A 19,618-nucleotide genomic window follows, 5' to 3' on the forward strand; every position below is an offset into this window, starting at 1 on the left:
CTATCTCCGTGTTCTTCTTCGATATGATAGTGTTAGTATTCCTCTTACCAAAATCCAAGTGCGATATTTTGGATTTCCCCCGTCCCCCCGCTGATTTCCGAGCCCGTTTACTGGGTGGGGGCCTGTGTATCTCTGCCATGACATTTAATTTAGGCTTGTTCTTATTGGCCATTGGAACTGATTGGGTTTGAGTTACCAAGTCGACAGGGGTATGGGAGATCTCTAGGGGGACTGACTCTGTGATTTTGTCAGATAGTGTCCCTTGGGTCGAAGAAACTTCCCTTAGTAAAGCAGGGAAATCCTCTATTGTTGAGGTGTCTAGGCTAGTGGATAGCGCACCTACCTCTTGGGTAATGGGGTGGGGGATGATATCTAGCAGAGGCCTGGTTTTCATAGATTCAATGGAGCGCCTACGCTCCGCCCTACGTTTCTCAAGTGAACCTTCCGAGTCCGCTTCACCTTTGTTGGATTTGAAATAGTTGTCCAGTGTCCCGGAACTGGAGGCACCATCCCTGGAGGGAGTTTCCCGTGGTGGGGGCGTAGGCATGTCCTTAGTTGTGGCGCTGGAGGGGATCAAGAAGGGGGGCCCAGCCCGGCCTCCTTCGGCCCCTGACGGCCACAGACGGTCCCGCCCTTGTCCCGGGCTTCTCCCGGGACGCTCCCGCGCAGCGGTCTTTGTGTTCCCACTTATATCTTCTCTGGCGATTGGATGGCTGTTAGGGGGCGGGGCGATGAGGGAGAGCGGCCCAGGTGTTGCGGGCGCGAGGTAGGCTGGGACTCTTGGGAAACTGAGTCCAGCCCCTCCTGCTCGCAGCCCTCGCAGCCCTTAGCCCCAGAAGGAAGGTGAAGGTGCAGCCCTTGCGATGCTCGTCAGCGCCTCTGGCCGATGCGGGACCCGCGCAGCGGGTTCCGCGAGGCGTGGGTCTCTAGGTCAGACCAAGGGAGTCCGCAGGTCCGTCGAGTAGCCAGGTAGGATGCAGAATGGTGTCCCACGAAGAGGAGAAAGTCCGTTCACTTTCTACAGTCTGTTGGGGGCGGGGCGATGAGGGAGAGCGGCCCAGGTGTTGCGGGCGCGAGGTAGGCTGGGACTCTTGGGAAACTGAGTCCAGCCCCTCCTGCTCGCAGCCCTCGCAGCCCTTAGCCCCAGAAGGAAGGTGAAGGTGCAGCCCTTGCGATGCTCGTCAGCGCCTCTGGCCGATGCGGGACCCGCGCAGCGGGTTCCGCGAGGCGTGGGTCTCTAGGTCAGACCAAGGGAGTCCGCAGGTCCGTCGAGTAGCCAGGTAGGATGCAGAATGGTGTCCCACGAAGAGGAGAAAGTCCGTTCACTTTCTACAGTCTGTTGGGGGCGGGGCGATGAGGGAGAGCGGCCCAGGTGTTGCGGGCGCGAGGTAGGCTGGGACTCTTGGGAAACTGAGTCCAGCCCCTCCTGCTCGCAGCCCTCGCAGCCCTTAGCCCCAGAAGGAAGGTGAAGGTGCAGCCCTTGCGATGCTCGTCAGCGCCTCTGGCCGATGCGGGACCCGCGCAGCGGGTTCCGCGAGGCGTGGGTCTCTAGGTCAGACCAAGGGAGTCCGCAGGTCCGTCGAGTAGCCAGGTAGGATGCAGAATGGTGTCCCACGAAGAGGAGAAAGTCCGTTCACTTTCTACAGTCTGTTGGGGGCGGGGCGATGAGGGAGAGCGGCCCAGGTGTTGCGGGCGCGAGGTAGGCTGGGACTCTTGGGAAACTGAGTCCAGCCCCTCCTGCTCGCAGCCCTCGCAGCCCTTAGCCCCAGAAGGAAGGTGAAGGTGCAGCCCTTGCGATGCTCGTCAGCGCCTCTGGCCGATGCGGGACCCGCGCAGCGGGTTCCGCGAGGCGTGGGTCTCTAGGTCAGACCAAGGGAGTCCGCAGGTCCGTCGAGTAGCCAGGTAGGATGCAGAATGGTGTCCCACGAAGAGGAGAAAGTCCGTTCACTTTCTACAGTCTGTTGGGGGCGGGGCGATGAGGGAGAGCGGCCCAGGTGTTGCGGGCGCGAGGTAGGCTGGGACTCTTGGGAAACTGAGTCCAACCCCTCCTGCTCGCAGCCCTCGCAGCCCTTAGCCCCAGAAGGAAGGTGAAGGTGCAGCCCTTGCGATGCTCGTCAGCGCCTCTGGCCGATGCGGGACCCGCGCAGCGGGTTCCGCGAGGCGTGGGTCTCTAGGTCAGACCAAGGGAGTCCACAGGTCCGTCGAGTAGCCAGGTAGGATGCAGAATGGTGTGTTAGCATATGCAGGCAATTTGAGACTGTTAATAAGTGTAATTTACGGGCAAAATGATTACTTGATAGATGGCAGTAGTGTCGTTATATAATTATGCCCCAGCTCAATTTCCCCATTTAAAGCACTGTTTACTACACTGCACAACTGAAATCTCTCTCACAGTAACACTAAAACATAGTAATGTCACTTAAAGTGCAAAGAAATTCTTCGGCTATAACTCTTCTAGACAATAGCTGGTCCACTTCTGTGTCCTTTCCTTTGTGCTCGGACTCCAGTACTACGGCGATCTTGATCGTAATCACGCACTGCACCTTGCTCAACCTATATACACTCACTCCCTCTATGGACTCCAGAGTCCGAGGCTTTCTCTAGGGTCACTGTCCGAGCTCCCCCAAACCATACATACAGCAAGTCCAACAGCAGCTCTCTTGGAGTCTCTTCGCAGACACTGAGGGAAAACACCGGCCCACGCGTGACTGGCCCATCACTTCCGGAATAAAACGCTTAAGCACCTCTCGCAGGTTTGTCGTCGTGCTGGAGTTGTTGTATGGCATTTTAGATTTCGAATGGATTTTCCAGATTCATGCCCTTATATAGGTACAATACACGTTGCCCTTATAGGCATAGAAATTAAGCCCTTCTTTAGGCATAGCCCATGCAACCCAAATACAGGCATGGCTACTTCCATCTGTTCATCAAACGTCACAACGATTTCTTGGAAAACCAGCTTAAGCCATTAGGGACTTCCTCTTGCTTGAATATTGATTTCTCCAAGAACTCAGTTAGTTTTACAATGAACAACTATTCTCCAGGGGTTCATTCTTGACGTTCATATGCCCGACTTTATGTCAAACATGGCATTCCTAAACACCTTCAAGGTATAAATATACCTTCACTTGCTATGGCAAAGCACGGTGGTTCGGAGCAGTTCGACGACCTACTAACTCGACGCAGCTCGCTACATCAAGTGCCGAAGAAGCCCGACTCTCCCTTTGACGCACTGATTAGGAAGCTGCCCTCCTCTGCTGAGAAATCCAGCTGCAGTGTTTCTGACTCCCCTTGCGGGGTGTTGGGAAATCGAGTCCCGAGACAGAGATACCAGACCTCCTTCATTCTAAGGTATGGAGCTGATAAGAACCTAGAGAAACCTTTGGTAGATTCTTGGCAAAAACTAAACCTATGCAAAAGACCATACTTACTTCTTCCCTCATACTAGACCTAGGTTAGGTACATTGGGGTAGGCGTATTTTAGAAGCACCAATTGAGTACTTTAGTCTATGTTATTTATGTATGTATTTTTATATGGCTTAGAAACCATACAATGCTATTACAGTATTATTTCATAACACTATTCTCGCTGTACGCATTATACTTTGCATTCTGTCTAACGATCGTAGCAGTTCACCACTCTTGCATGAGAAAGAAGACTGTTCAATAAACCTTTTATTGAAAATGCCCGTCTCACTATTTCTCTGCAAACTCTGTAGAAACACTAGCTTCCACTAACTATCTTAACAGCCTAAACATAGCTTGCCACAACCTAGTTCCCCTTAAAACCTCCCATCGCAGTAGAAAGCTCCCCTCGGCCCCGTGGTTCACGGACTCCTTACGACTGCAGAGACAACATTGCAGGAATTTGGAAAGACACTGGCGCCGCTACTACAATCCCACGGATAAAATTGCTTACAAAAGCGCCCTTTCTAAATATAAAAAACTTATCACCTCGGAAAAGACACTCTACTACACCTCCCAAATCAATCAGGCAAAAAATTCCACGAGAGAACTGTTTCAGGTGGTTACTCATCTTTCTAACCCTCCCACCCCCGCTTTGACGGATCACAGGCCCTCTGCAATTCTCTCACCAAGTTCTTCGAAGACAAAGTTACTGCTATTTTCTCAGTCTTCACCCACTCTCCCCCTTTTACCACCACCATTTTATCACCTCCCAGTAATGCACCTAGCTTCTCGGTCTTCGAAGCTGCCACGGAGGAACAAGTCCGATGACTTGTTTCTGGCACTAAATCAGGATCACCTCTAGACCCTTGTCCTCCCGCCATCCTCAACCTCATTCCTGAAGCTATTTCCCCCGCTCTGACCACCATCTGCAATGCTATGTTTACAACTGGCATATACCCTTCAGTTTGGAAGGAGGCTATCATCAAACCACTTTAAAAAACCTACTCTTGATCCCCTCCTTCCCGCCAGTTACCGACCCATTGCATGTCTTCCGTTTCCAGCTAAAATTTTCGAGAAAACAATGAACATACAACTATCGAAATTCATAGACAAAAACAACCTATTGGATGATACCCAATTTGGGTTCAGACAGGGTCATGGAACCGAGACCGTGCTATTAAAAGCAGCAGATGAAATAAGGATGACATTGGACAAGGGAGGAGCGGCAGTATTAATACTTTTAGATCTTTCTGCAGCCTTCGACACGGTCGATCATGTCATCTTGATCGACCGTGTCTCAGCATTAGGAATTCAGAATAAAGCTAAAGAACTTCTCGCCTCATTCCTGGCTGACCGTCCACAGACAGTAAAAATGGGACATTTCACCTCCCACACCTTTACCCTTCCTTGCGGAGTACCACAGGGCTCCTCGCTATGTCCGACACTGTTTAACATTTATGTTTCGGACTAAGCGAGGTTAATAAAATCCTATGGAATCGCCCTCACAACCTATGCTGACGACACACAACTGGTGCTATCTGTACACAATGATGGTACATCAGTCGGGCAAATTTTCAAGAGGGAATGCGGGCAATCAGTTCCTGGATGTCATCAAACTGTCTCAAATTAAACTCTGACAAAACAGAGGTGATGACATTCGGGAAACTGGAACCAATCTGGTCCCCCCAATGGTGGCCACCCGAGATGGGAGCTCCACCTCAACCTGTCACTAAGGTTTGTAACCTTGGAGTCGTATTCGACAATAAAATGACTTTCCATCAACATGTCAACTCCATGGTCTCCTCATCCTTTTTCATCCTGAAAAAGATCAAACAACTGATACCGTACCTCCCCTCGTCAGCTGGTAAAACCCTAATCAGCACTTTGGTCTTTTCTAGAACAGATTACTGCAATGCCCGTCTTCTGAATACCCAGGAAAAAGTCCTTAACAGATTGCAGCTAGTCCAAAATGCCTCCGCCAGAATCTTACTAAGCATCCCCAAGTTCACATCCATTTCCCCCTACATTCGACAGCTGCACTGGCTCCCAGTCAGGAGCCGGATAAAATTTAAGGCACTATGCATTGCATACAAAGCCATCAACAACTCAGGCCCACAGTTTCTTAAAAATGCCCTCTTCCCGCTTGAACATTCAAGAACACTACGTTCGTCTTCAGCTCATCTGCTTAAAGTCCCACGTACAAAAAGGGCCAATTGGGGTGACAGATGTTTCTCGATCTCCGCAGCCAAACTTTGGAACACACTACCCCTCTACATCAAAACCGCCCCCACGCTCATCAGCTTCAGGAAAAAACTAAAAACCTGTTTTTTTTCATTATAATTTCTGCCACAGCGATGGTTCTGTATTCTGAGCGCCGAGACACCCCCGGGTAGTTGGGCGCTATAAAAATCGCATAAACATAAACATAAACATAGAAACGAAGCATGCACGATTGACTAAGTGAAATACTTATCTATTGTTTCCACCACTCTGAGGATAGTTATTCCAGTCCTAGGGAAACAAAGTTGTCATGTTTATGAGGTTGTCAGAAACGAATCCCTTCTTGTGAATTCGAGAAAGTTTCTAGTGACCTCTGAGCTAGCTGGCACTCACAATTAAGTTTAGTATATTCGATAGAGACCTACTGACCTAATGCCTATGTCATATCGATAGGATATATTATTCCAATGCGCAGAGCCTATTGGGAATATAGGAACTACACTACATGGCGCCCAACGTTTGGTAAGGCACTAATTTAACGCTAGATACTTAAGTAACTCAGTTGTGCTTTTCTCAGAGACCCCTTTTTCCGTAATACTCCAATAGACGTCTGGAGTGGGTAAAGGGATAATATCCGCCATAGCTAAGTAGGACGAAAATCCTATGTATTAACTTTTTGGTTTGTTTAGCGTTGAAGGATACAGTGTTCCAAAATATTGTGCACCTTATCTTTGTTTCCTTGAAACTTCCTTTGCAAACTTTCGGTCAACCAAATGCCGGATAGTGACAACAACACCGAAGCCGGTGGAGCTGCGTCTGATCCAGCCGTTGCAGCTTTAAACTACTCAGGTTTCCAAGAAACCGACGAAGATGCAATAAGCATACCGCTAAATTTAAGGAAAACCATCACTATAAAACGTATAAAAATGGCCTTTCAGTAAGAGGTGTTAGGGCAGTTTTTGTGATAGAGGCACGTGAATATCATTAGACAGAGGTATTCTATTCATGGATAATCTTCCTAGAAGCAGATCCAAGAACCCATGTTTCACTCCTACAAAGAAGATGAACCACCAACGGAATACATTCCTTTCGAGGATATTGAAATTCCACTAACTTACCAGGGGCATGCGCTCTGGTTTAAAGGTGCCCTAAAACATATAAATTACATTACCAGACTCAGTCCACTAGGTAGACCAGGAGCAACATGGCTAGCTTTAGCCAACTATAGACCTGATCCTGACATTGAAGCAATGTCAGAAGAACAATTACTTAGTAATATACAAAATGTAATAGAATTATAAAGTTAAACCCCAACTGTCAGAAATTCCTGAAAAGGTCTTTACTAAAAACACTCCTACTCCTATTAAGAAGAAGTGGGAAAACACAAAACAAACTTCTAAAGAGAAGCGTTCTCAATCCAGAGATAGGTCTTCTCAAAAGGAGCCCTCTGAAAGGAGGTACAACCTCAGGAATAGGGATAATTTGAGAAAACCTGATAGATATAAAGATACTGATACACGTTCCTCTTGTACCTTTCAGACTTCGTCACAGAAATCCGAAAGAAGAGGACGGTCAGAAAACAAGGAAGAACGTGTGAAGTCCAAAGACGATCAACACTTTCAGAAAAACAAGAAACCTCAATTCACCAAAAAGAAAGTAGCATGTCTAAATATCAGACATGCCCAGGATCTTGAGGACACAACTCAAGATGGGGAATGGGCTCAGACAATGTTAGACACGGCAGCAGAAGTCACCATAGCTCGCAAGAACTTGAAAGATCATCTGGAGACAGTGGACTTGAATGAATGTATTCAAGTTGAAACTGCAGATACCAGGGTTAGTTGTCTACATAAGTTATATGAAATAATATTCCGGATGGAGGGGGACATACCAAGAAAAGTGAGACCACTCTTTTGGGAGTGGCTTTCTGAGGGTTATGACATTCTTCTCGCAGAACAAGACTGGCCACCGGAATTTGCTAGGGAGTACCCACATGGCGAAGACATCATTATGCTAGCCTTCCCCAACCACATTCAATTAATTTAAAATATACCTATGCCAGGAAATGGGCAGTAGCCCAGGCTCCTGCATTATATAAAAATCATGTAGGATTGGCAGAGGATTCTCCTCACCATAAATTCCAGTTAAAAAATCAACCATCTGCACAAAGGAAGTACCCAGTTAAGCAAGAAGCTAAAAAACAGGTTGGGGCGATATTAGATCAACTTGAATATCAAGGGGTGATTGAAACATGCACCTCATTGATGAACAATCCTTTCTTTTCCTGTCTCCAAACCAGACAATACATATTGTCTAGTATTGGATAACAGACGTCTAAACTCTTGTTGCAAAACTTTTGCAGTACAAAATGCACACAATGCAGCAATAATGAATAACATTGTGTGTAAACATATAAAACCACATCAGATATTTCTAACGGTTTCTTCTGTCAAAACATTGCACCAGAAAGTAGGTATTTGACCGCTTTCTCAATTATGGGGACACAGCGTCACTTCTGTCGTCTCCCACAGGGATTCAAGAATAGTCCTGGGTTATTTTCAGCAAGGGTAACAGAGTTACTACAAACGTATGATGATGAAGCATTATCATATGTCGATGACGTCTATCTAACAGACGATGACTTGAATAGGCACTTGAATAGGGTGAATACAATTATATTGGGATTCGCCTCTGAAGGGTACAAATTCAATTTAAAAAAATCTAGAATTGCCCATTTAAACGTCCCTTTTCTAGAATATGAACTTTCAAGTGAAGACAAAAGCCTGGCAGCAAACTTTCTAGAGAAATGTGGGCTGCTCCAACTCCAAAAACACTGAAAAACTTACAGTTGATTCTACGATTCTAAAATTTCGGAAGAACATACATTCTAAACTATGCAGAAAGGGTTAAACCTCTCTACGAATTAATCAAACCTGATTTCAAAACAATAAATTGGACACAAAAACACACAGAAATCTTGCGTTCATTGCAAACAAACATGTTAGCAACAAAACATTTACAAACACGCGTAAGCGTACGCAACGTAGTGATCCGAATCATTCCAGGACAATGCGGATTCACATACTTAACTTTAACGAAGGTGAAAAAGTACCAATAGCTTACAAATCACACTTGTACACACAAGCAGAAATGAAGTTCACTTCAACAGAAAAAATTCTGACAGTGGTTCAAACCGCAGTAACAATAGAGATAGCCCTCGCACAGGGTAAATGCATTATGGTTGTTACACCTGTACCTGCCATAGAGGCAGTGACGAAAGCGAGCATTCCAAAAGTTAAAGCTTCATATCTGAGATGGATATAATGGGTTAATTCTCTTGCTGTAACAGACGTTGAATACGTTTTTGACCCTTATTTGAAGACACAAGCATTCCTACAATACGAACAAGAATATCCTCTGCCTACTAAAATTCTGCCTCTAGAGCAGTATGAATGTATATTTTATACTGACGGATCAGCTCAACCCACTACGGGGTAAACAAGCCTATAGTGCGGCGTGCACGATCGTTAAAGGTCGCAGGCGCGATGGCAAATTCCGACCAATGGTCACTAAAACTCAATCTCTAGGTGATTGTACAGCTCAGCGAGCTGAACTATAAGCCTTCAAGATGGCACTTGAAAATACAGATCGTGAATTCCCCACACTCATAATGTGTGCGATTCGTATTTATGTGTTAAATCTTACAATGAATACTTACAAAACTGGATTCAAAACGGTTACAAAGATGCAAAAGGTGGTACAATCAAGCATAAAATGCTTTGGGAACAAGAAGTTCAGTTACAACAAGGACTACAAAACACTCACTTGATACATACTCTGAGTCATCAACGTGATGGCGTTCACGTTGAAGGGAATTCATTGGCTGATGAAGCCGCGAAGGCAGCTGTGCAAACGGCTTCCATAGCTGCAATCACTTATTCAAAAACTAAATTAGACAGCGAAATAATGCAAGCTGTCAATGCTTAAAGCAAACACAGTGGTAAAACATTACCGAAAGAATTTCCACTCAAATACTCGTATATAACTGATGCGAACAATGTTCCATTTGCTCGAATCCCTGGAGTGGGGGATAGGGTAATTCCAAACATGGAACATAGTTTTGAACTAATCTTAGCAGCACATGAACGGCTTGCGCCGGCACATGCAGGTGTTTTCACCACAACAGTGTCATTATTAAAGCAGAGATGGAGTAGTTTCTGTCCTGTAACTCCAGTTCTGTAGTAGGGGTATCTCTGTTATAGTCATAATCTAGTGAATAGTCCCGCCCATGTGCCTGGACCCCGGCAATCAAAAATAATCTCTTAAGTTGTCAAAAAATGCAGAACTGCAAAGACACTTAAGAGAGAATTTAAAGACAAATAATGCAGCCTATATCCACAGGCTACACTGTCCAGTACTTCAACTAGAAATTCCACCAAAAAAACCACACACACAACACAGCCTGCCCAGTTTCTTCCATAGAGAAACTTGCCTCTACCAGTAAAAGCCTCTGGAATGATAGAGAGGAAGGCATGGACAGACAAGCCCCATAGCCTGCAATTATGTGGCTTAAATAGGATACTGTGCCTTTAAGAGAACTTTCCAGAACGTCTCCCAGTATCCCAGAATGCACAGCAGGTCCCTCTTACATTCAGTTCTTTTTGAAGGCGTAACACGCCAGACCTGTAGCATTCCTTACATGAATATCTTTCTCCACCGGGAGGAGGGCGGGCGCTTATGACTATAACAGAGATACCCCTACTACAGAACTGGGGTTACAGGACAGAAACTACTCCTTCTGTAGTAGGGGATCTCTGTGTATAGTCATAATCTAGTGAATAGAATGGCAAGCCCATCCCCACACCAAAGCGGCGGTGGAGAATAAAGAAATAACACCACTACTGTGCGAACAAATTTCGCAGCGAAGCCTGCCCAACCTGAGCGTCTGCCCTGGCATCAGTGTCCAGGCAGTAATGCTTAGCAAAGGTATGGACCGACTTCCAAGTGGCCCCTTGCAGATTTCTGCAATTGGAACGTAACGGAGCAAAGCAGTCGTGGCCGTGGCCGCTTTGCCCCTGGTTGAATGAGCCTTAGGTTTACCCCGTAAGGTCTTATTAGCTTTTTAGTAACACAACTGTATGCAGGAAAGTCCTAAAATAATGATTTTTCTCAATTTAGTAGTAGTCAAGTTCTAACTTTACTACTACTAAATTGAGAAAAATCCTAATTTTAAGACTTTCAGTATTCACAGAAGGCATTTAGGAGTCCTAAAGTTAGTAGTCCTAACTTTACTACTATTAAATAGAGAAAAATCATAATTTTAGGACTTTCGGTATTCACAGAAGACATTTAGGAGTCCTAAAGTTAGTAGTCCTAACTTTACTACTACTAAATTGAGAAAAATCCTAATTTTAAGACTTTCGATATTCACAGAAGGCATTTAGGAGCCCTAAAGTTAGGAGTCCTAACTTCTGTGAATACCGAAATGAGTAAGTTCATTCTGTGAATACCAAAAGTAGTAAGTGCATTTTGTGAATGCCAAAAGTAGTAAGTTCATTCTGTGAATACCAAAAGTAGTAAGTGCAATCTGTGAATACCAAAACAGTAGTAAGTTTAGGATTGAGTCTTAAGTTCATTCTGTGAATCTGGCCCATAGTTCTTGGGCTTACAGTGGAAGGTCTCTTAGACTCCTTCAGTATGTCCATGCAATCTTCGGGCAGATTTAAATGGCCATATTGCACTATCTCAGGAGCCATGCTGCCAAACTCAAAGTCAAAGACGAGAGGTTGGGGTGCAACCTCTGCCCCCCGAACTTCGTGAGAAGGTCCGGCCTGCACGGCAGCCGAATGTGAGGAAGGAGAGACCGGTGAAGCAGGTCCGTGAACCACCACTGCCTGGGCCATTCCGGAGCAATCAGGATCATCCGCGCCCTGGACTGAGACAGCTTGATGAGCACCGCCGTAATCAGGGGAATGGGTGGAAAAGCGTACAGAAAGCTGTTCGACCAGTTGATCCATAGCGCATTCCCCAGCGTCCCCTGCTGGTAGTACCTGGCGGCGAAGTCTGGGCATTTGCTGTTTTTGGCGGTGGCGAACAGATCTACGTCTGGAGTCCCCCACCTTGCGAAGACTTCTCCTAGTACTTCGTTGTTTATGACCCATTCGTGGTTTTCCTGAATCAGTCTGCTCAGTGCGCCTGCCTGAACATTCTGCACACCTGGCAGATAGGTAGCCGTTATCGTCAGTCCTCTGGCCAGAAGCCAGTGCCAGATCGCCTGCGCCTCCTGAGACAGAGTGCGTGATCTCGAGCCCCCCCTGCTTGTTGAAGTAATACATCGTGGTCGTATTGTCCGTCTGAACAAGCAGAGAGTTCGTCTGAAAGGACGGATGAAAAGCCTTCAGTGCCAAGTGAACAGCTCTGAGTTCCAGGAAATTGATGTGATACGTGGCCTCCATCGGGGACCACGTTTCCTGAATCTGTAAGTCTCCGGAGTGCGCCCCCCAACCCTGGAGAGAAGCATCCGTCACGACAGTCTGCGTGGGAACCTCCTTGTGGAATGGAACCCCTCTGAGGAGATTCTCCGCTGAACACCACCACTTCAGAGACTGAAGAGCAGGCAGAGACAGTCGTATCTTGTCGTCCTAAGATCCTTTCCTCTGATCCCACTGGTCCTCCAAGCACTCTTGCAACGGTCTCTTGTGCAGTCGTGCGTGTGGCGTTAGAAAGATACAAGAGGCCATCGATCCCAGTAGAGAAGATACCGTCCTCACTGTTGTAGATGGAGTGGTCATAAGAGCCTGAGCCTTCCGCAGGAGTGATAATCGTCGCTCCTCCGAAGGAGACACGCTTGCTGACAGCGTATTGATGGAGGCTCCCAAGTACTGTATGCATTGGACCGGAGTCGGGACAGACTTGGACATGTTGATGTGCAACCCCAGCTGGTTCAAGAGAACGCACGTCTTCTGGAAGTGTGCTCGAGCTTCCGAGAAGGAGGAGGCCTTGATCAACCAATCGTCCAGGTACGGGTAGACGAACACCTTGTTCTTCCTCAGGTGTGCTGCTACCACCGCCATGCACTTCGAGAATGTTCTCGGCGCAGACTTTAGTCCGAATGGGAGTACTGTTATTGATAATGATTGGCGCCGACTTGGAATCGCAGGAACTTCCTGTGTTTGTGTGCAATGGGCACATGGAAGTACGCATCCTGTAGGTCTATAGCACATAGCCAGTCTCCCTGTTGCAACTGAGGATAAATCTGATGCAACAACAGCATGCAAAACCTCTCTCTGCGAATCCACTTGTTTGCCTGTCGCAAGTCCAGAATGGGCCTGAACTCATTCTTGTCCTTCTTGCGAACCAGAAAGAACCGGGAATACAGACCTCTTCCTCTCTGAGACAGAGGTACGTCTTCTATAGCCCTTTTCCTTAACAGGATATCGGCCTCCGCCTGGAGCTCGTGAAGTTGATACTGCGAGCTGACCGGAGGAATTGATGGAGGCGGGCTGGTGAACCGAAGACTGTATCCATAGCAAACAATATTCAGCACCCACTTGTCCTGAGTAATTTTTCTCCACTCTGCCAGAAAAAATTGAACGCTTCCCCCCACCGGAGTGGGTAACGGATGTAGGGGAAGTAAGCGCTCAGGGCCTAGACCCGGCCGGGCCTTTGGTCAATGGTGCCGACTGCTGGCCGCCTCTGCCTTTCTGGCGCTTCTGGAACGGCCTTCGGAACTGCTGCTGTTGTTGCTGCTGCTGCCCCAAGGCTTGGCCACGCCCTCTGCCCTGTCCACCGAACCGTCTCTGGAACGGGCGGTACGATTTCTTTGTCTCCTTGGGCTTTTCAAGACCCACAGCCGTGAGTGTTTAGGCCTCCACCTTCATGCGGGCCATTTCGTCATCCGCATGTTTCCCAAATAGGGTTTCGCCAGAGAATGGTAGATTGGCAACCCTTTGTTGTGCGTCAGGTTCTAGTGACGTGAGGCGAAGCCAGGCGTGTCGTCGCTCGTTAATCCCATGGCAGAAGCCATGCGCCGCCAAGATGGAAGAATCGGCTGCAGCGCTGATGACCTGATTCGCCACCAACATCCCCTCATTTAACACCTCCTGGTAATCTTCTCTCTTCTCACGAGGCAGGTGTTCCGCAAACTGCTGGAGGGATTCCCAGAGGGCACGGTCATAGCGTCCCAACAAGACCGCGGCACTCGCAGCCTTCATGGAGGTCGCCGACGTCCCACACACCTTCCTCCCAGCCGAATCCAGCCATCTAGACTCTTTATCTGGAGGGACTGTGGATGACGGAGTGGTGGCATGCTGTTTACGAGCCACCGTCACCATCACAGAGTCTGGAGGGGCTTCCACTCTTAGAAAAGCCATTTCAGAATCGGGAGCCCGGTATTTTTTCTGTAGTCTCGAGGGGGCCGCCTTAGTCACCACCGGGGTGAGAAAAAGGTCCATGGCCGAATCCTCCAGCCCGGTACCAGTGGCAATAAAGGACGAGACAGATGTTTCTGGTGCAGTGTCTCGAAGATTACCGACGTCTTGGGCGTGGGCACCATCAACGAGATGCCCAATTTTGCTGCACCTCTTAACAGGACATCGTGAAAAGCCACCAGATCGTCAACCGGTGACACCCTTGTCTCCGGTGACCCCGACAAAGTCGGAGAGTAGTCCCAGGTCCCAGAGGGAACAAGACCTGCGCCTCCTGTGGCGTCGTCTTGACCGCGTGGATGACCTGTTGCGCGAATGTTCCCTCCTCCTGGAACGAGAGCGCGACCTCCCAGCTCGTGGGCGTTCCGCAGGTTTCCGTGGAGGCGTCTTCCGTGGCCTATCCTGGGGTTTCGGTCTAGGCGTCCCCTTAGGCGGTGTAGGAAGTGGGGGCAGTGACACCGAACTTGGCGGAGGAACAGGAGGTATCTCCGACCGAGGAGCAGGCCCACGTGGCGAAGCGGTGGTGGGGGTTGTCCTGAGGGCGGAAGTGGTGGAAGCGGAGGGTTGATGGGAGGATACTCCTTAGGTACAGGAGGAGGGGGCGACTTCGGCTGAGGTGGTGTATATACCACCGAGTACACCGAGCCCGGTAACTTCTTCGGGGAGGGGACTGCGAACCAGCCCCTCCAGTAGGTGATCGCCGTCTCCGGTGCCCTCCATCAGACCCAGCGTGACTCCGGGCGCCAGAACTCCTTCTGCGCCGCTTAGGAGAGTTGGAACAACTCCGAGACGCCGACTTCTTCCTTCTCGACGCTGAGCGTCGCTTTTCCGGCGTCGAACGCCGCCTCCGCGACTCCGGCGTCGAACGTCGCCTCCGTGACGTTGATCGCTTCTTCCTCGACGCCGAACGCCGCCTCCGCGACGTCGAACGTTCAGTCTTCGACGATGAGCGTCGACTCCTCCTTGACGCCGATCGCTTTCTCGAGGTCCTCGACGTCGAGGATCCCCTCGACGCCGATAGTCTTCTTGACGGCGACCGGCGGTATTGCCTCGACGGCGAGCGCCGGCGGTATCGCTCCTTCTTCGATGCGATAGCTCGACGCTGATGACGACGACGATGACGAAGACGCCTCCGACTGTGGTCTCAACGGCGGCCTAGCCAGGCCCTTCGACGTCAATCCTTCACGCTGTCTCGACCCGGAGCCCCGGGGAGATGGTGAACACACCGTCGTCATCCCTCTCGACGTCGTTGTCGATGCAATCGACGGAGACCGGGACCGTTTGCTGGTCTTCCTGCCTCTGGGGAGCCCCACCAGAGGCCTCAGCAGAGGCAGACGGAACCTTCCCAGCCTGCCCAGACACACCTGCAGCCTTCAGCGTCTCTCCTCCAGCCTTGAAGCCTAATCTTCAGCCTTTCCCTCAGGGTCCTTGCTGAAAGGTTCTGGCAGATGTCACAGTCTTCAAGGACATGTGCTTCAGGGAGACAGATAATGCAGACGTCGTTAGGAACAGTCTTGGCCTTCTTCCTTCCACATGCTGGGCACTTGTCGAAAAGAGCAGGCATTTTAGAGCCCTAAAAAGCCTGAACAAACACACAGGAGTGAAGGGAAACACCAAGATATAATACTGAAAACACTTTTATCCAAAAAGTGCACAAAAGATCCAATAAACCCTTGAAAAAGGGAGAGCTCAATGACAGGGTCCTGTTAGCAGGAGACGGAAAAAAGAACTGAAAGTAAGAGGGACCTGCTGTGCATTCTGGGATACTGGGAGAAGTTTTGGAAAGTTCTCTTAAAGGCACAGTATCCTATTTAAGCCACATATTGGCAGCCTATGGGGCTTGTCTGTCCATGCCTTCCTCTCTATCATTCCAGAGGCTTTTACTGGTAGAGGCAAGTTTCTCTATGGAAGAAACTGGGCAGGCTGTGTTGTGTGTGTGTTTTTTTGGTGGAATTTCTAGTTGAAGTACTGGACAGTGTAGCCTGTGGATATAGGCTGCATTATTTGTCTTTAAATACTCTCTTAAGTGTCTTTGCAGTTCGGCATTTTTTGACAACTTAAGAGATTATTTTTGATTGCCGGGGTCCACGCACATGGGCGAGACTATTCACTAGATTATGACTATACACAGAGATCCCCTACTACAGAAACTGGTGGGCGCGCATGAGGAAACAGACCAGAAACTATGTTTTGGAATGTGAAATCTGCCAAAAGATGAAAGTCTCTACAGTGAAACGTCCTGCGAAGACGCCCCTGTTAATTTCAGATAAACCAAGTAGCTTGCATTTACCTAGATCACTGCGGTCCCTTACAGAGGGATGGTAACTATAAATATATCATGGTCGCAGTGGATTCGTGTTCAAGGTTCATTTGGATGTGGCCTCAGCGCTCGGCTGATGCTCAAACTGTTATAAAAGATTTGTGAGTCTTTATCGGCACATACGCAGTCTGCACGCTACATTCTGACCAGGGTCCTGCGTTTAGCTCTCGAGCTCACAAGGAGGCCATGGCCAAACTGGGCATTGCATTGCGGTACTCTAGTCCATTCCATCCTGAAGGAACTTTGGTAGTGGAGAGGAAAAAACGGGACATAAAGCAAGCTATAAAAGCTAGGGTATTAGGCTCGGGTGATGGGTGGGTCAAACATCTAATAAGTGTCCAACATAGTCTTAACAATTTGCCAAGAAGTTCTCTAGGGGGTATCACTCCATATGAAGTTTTTTTTGGGACCAGAATGTTAGTATCAGATCTCGATTGTCAGACTTCAGTGGTAGACCAAAACCCTTTGATATCAAAGACCGTTTGGCTGTTTTTCAGGACTTAAATGAAATAAGAACGAAACAAAGTAACGTGTTCCTGAAGCTAACCACCACTTAAGAGAAACCGACCGTCCCAGCAAGGCCTGTCTGGATTCCTAAGCTTGGGGATCTAGTCAGAGAGAAAATCACGGACAAGAAGGAATTTGGGCCTTCTTACAGACAACCAGTACCTGTCCTAGCAATCCACAGATCAAGAGCAGTATTACTGCTGCCCCTTGCTGGTAAAAAGGAAAACAGGTGTGTGTCCATAGACCTGGTCAAACCACATCATGTGGCTGATCATAAGCAGTAGGCCAAGTGGACTCCGCCAATGTAGCAGACGCCCAGCTCTGGCTACTATCCAAGAGGTTCAAACTGAGCGACTCATCACCTTTGAAGAATCTGCAGTGCGAAAAGAAGTACTAAGCAACAAAGCTATGGAACTTGTACCTCTTGAGACCCAAATAACAGTTCGTCAAGAAACACCTGTCTACATCAAAGTAGTATCAGACTATACGAATGTATCAAGTGATCAAGTGGTTCCAGCGATTTCAACAAATCCTGATGCAATCCCAACAATTGACAGAACTGCCTCTGGCTATTTCATTACTTTGATACGTTTTCTGAGAATCCCAACAAACATGAAATTGCGCCAGTAAAAAGAACTTTGAAAGAACAAGCAACAGGCCTTTTTCATCACTTGGAAAATACTTATCTGGTTTCACCATGGATTGCACTTTGGATTGTGTTGGTGGTAATTTTTCTTCTACTTTGGTTGACTCTGGTGATAACTTTGGGAATGCTGATAAATGGAAGATATGTTAAAAAGGACACAGCAAGTAAGAACACCGACTAACTACTCAAGCCACACAAATCATCTCATTGTGAACAAAGAGACTTTTCATCAGTCAACATCACAGCCATTCCTATACCAGGGGGTACAGCTTGGGACAGAAGCGATGATGACATTTTTGGCCCTGCGGAGATGTTGAAGATTCCACACCAGTTCAAGATTTCCTTGAATGGCTTTGTTTCATCTAGTACAGGGGTACTCATAGTACGGCCCGCGGGCCGCTGGCGGCCCGGCAAGCCTTCTCTGGCGGCCCACGGACCTTTCAGACATCTACCCGAGTTTTTTTTTTTTTTAAAAGGCTATCTGCAACCAGAGCTCGACTCGGAGACTCTGCTGCCTGTGGGGGCCGGGCGATTTCCGCCGTAGTCAGAGTGGGGCTGCAGGGGCGCTGAGAGGTGAAAATAGCCTCATTACCATGCTAATGGTCTGAACATTAGCATGTTAATGAGGGTTTGTTCACCTCTCAGCGCCCCTGCAGCCCCACTCTGACTAGGGCGGAAATCGCCCGGCCCCCACAGGCAGCAGAGTCTCCGAGTCGAGCTCTGGTTGCACACAGCCTTTTAAAACAAGCCATCAAGGCACCGATGCAGCCTCAACATGGAGGGTGTCATACCCTCAGGCACTGTTACAGTCTCGGGATCGGTGAGGGTGTCTCACCCTCAGGCACTGCTGCCCTCTCAGCATCGGTGAGGGAGTCACCCCCCCCCCGCCCCCTCTCCTCCCCGGGCATTGCTATACTCTCTGCATGGAGGGTGTCACTCCCTCAAGCACTGCTGCAGTCTTGGCATCGGTGAGGGTGTCACACCCCCACGCACAGCTGCATTGCTGCACTTTCGGCATGAAGGGTGTCACTCCCTCAAGGCAAGCACTGCTGCACTCTCGGCATCGGTGAGGGTGTCCCACCTTCAGGCATTACATTTTTTGTGTGGATCCTGTTAGGAACAAATTCTATTTTTATTTCCCAGATTTTACTAATTTAAGCCCTAGGTTGCCTAACAATATTGAATTATATGTTAAAGGTTACGACAAAAATACACAAAAGAGAGCTAGAGAGAAAGTTCATTTTCCCAAGAAAGCCTTGGAAGGTGTGTATGTGTGTGTGGAAGAGGGGGTGGGGGGGGGGGGTAGGAGCATTTCAGGAGGTCAATGCAGATTGTCAGAATGCTTCCAGCCATGCCATTAAATCTGGACTGGACACAGCTCTACTCCGTTGCCCATACTATGAGGACATCCATTTGTATCTATCTGCATATTTGTCTTCGGATGTCCAAATTCACTGAAGACGTCGAAACCAATCTGATGGACCTTACCTTTGTTAAAGTAGGAGGGAGGGAGGGAAAGGAAGGCAAACAGAGGGAGGGTGACAGAGGGAGGAAAAGGGAGGGAGAGGGAGACAGAGGGAGGGAGAGCTAGAGGGAGGGAAAGAGAGGGAGAGGGAAAGGGAGGGAGGGAAAGGGAGGGAAAAGGGAGGAAAAGGGAGGGAGAGCAAGGGAGAGCGAGGGGAAGGGAGGGGGAGGGAGGGTGTGTGAGGGAGAGCGAGGGAGCAAAAGGGAGCGAGGGAGGGATGGAAAGCAAGGCAGGGAGGGAAAAGGAGGCAGATGGAGGGAGACAGAGGGAGGGAGGGAGACAGGGAGGGAGGGAGACAGAGAGGGAAGGAGACAGAGGGAGGGAAGGAGACAGAGAGAGGTAGGGAGACAGAGAGAGGTAGGGAGACAGAGGGAGGGAGGGAGACAGAGAGAGGGAGACAGAGAGAGGGAGGGAGACAGAGAGAGGGAGGGAGGCAGAGAGAGGGAGGGAGGCAGAGAGCGGGAGGGAGGCAGAGAGAGGGAGGGAGTGAGAGAGTCAGACTGAGTGAGACAGAGGGAGAGATGGAGAGAGATGGAGAGAGAGAGTCAGAGGGAGACAGAGAGTCA

General features: G+C 48.7%; 1 protein-coding gene across 1 annotated transcript in view; it reads left to right on the plus strand.

Annotated features, from left to right (window-relative positions):
• Positions 1-19,618, plus strand: part of LOC147733145 (RH-like protein IC) — a 298,869-nt gene that overhangs the window by 268,038 nt on the left and 11,213 nt on the right. The gene's annotated exons all lie outside the window — the stretch shown is intronic.

The sequence above is a fragment of the Lissotriton vulgaris genome, chromosome 2_1, assembly GCF_964263255.1.
Source record: "Lissotriton vulgaris chromosome 2_1, aLisVul1.2, whole genome shotgun sequence".
Taxonomy (NCBI): Eukaryota; Metazoa; Chordata; class Amphibia; order Caudata; family Salamandridae; genus Lissotriton; species Lissotriton vulgaris.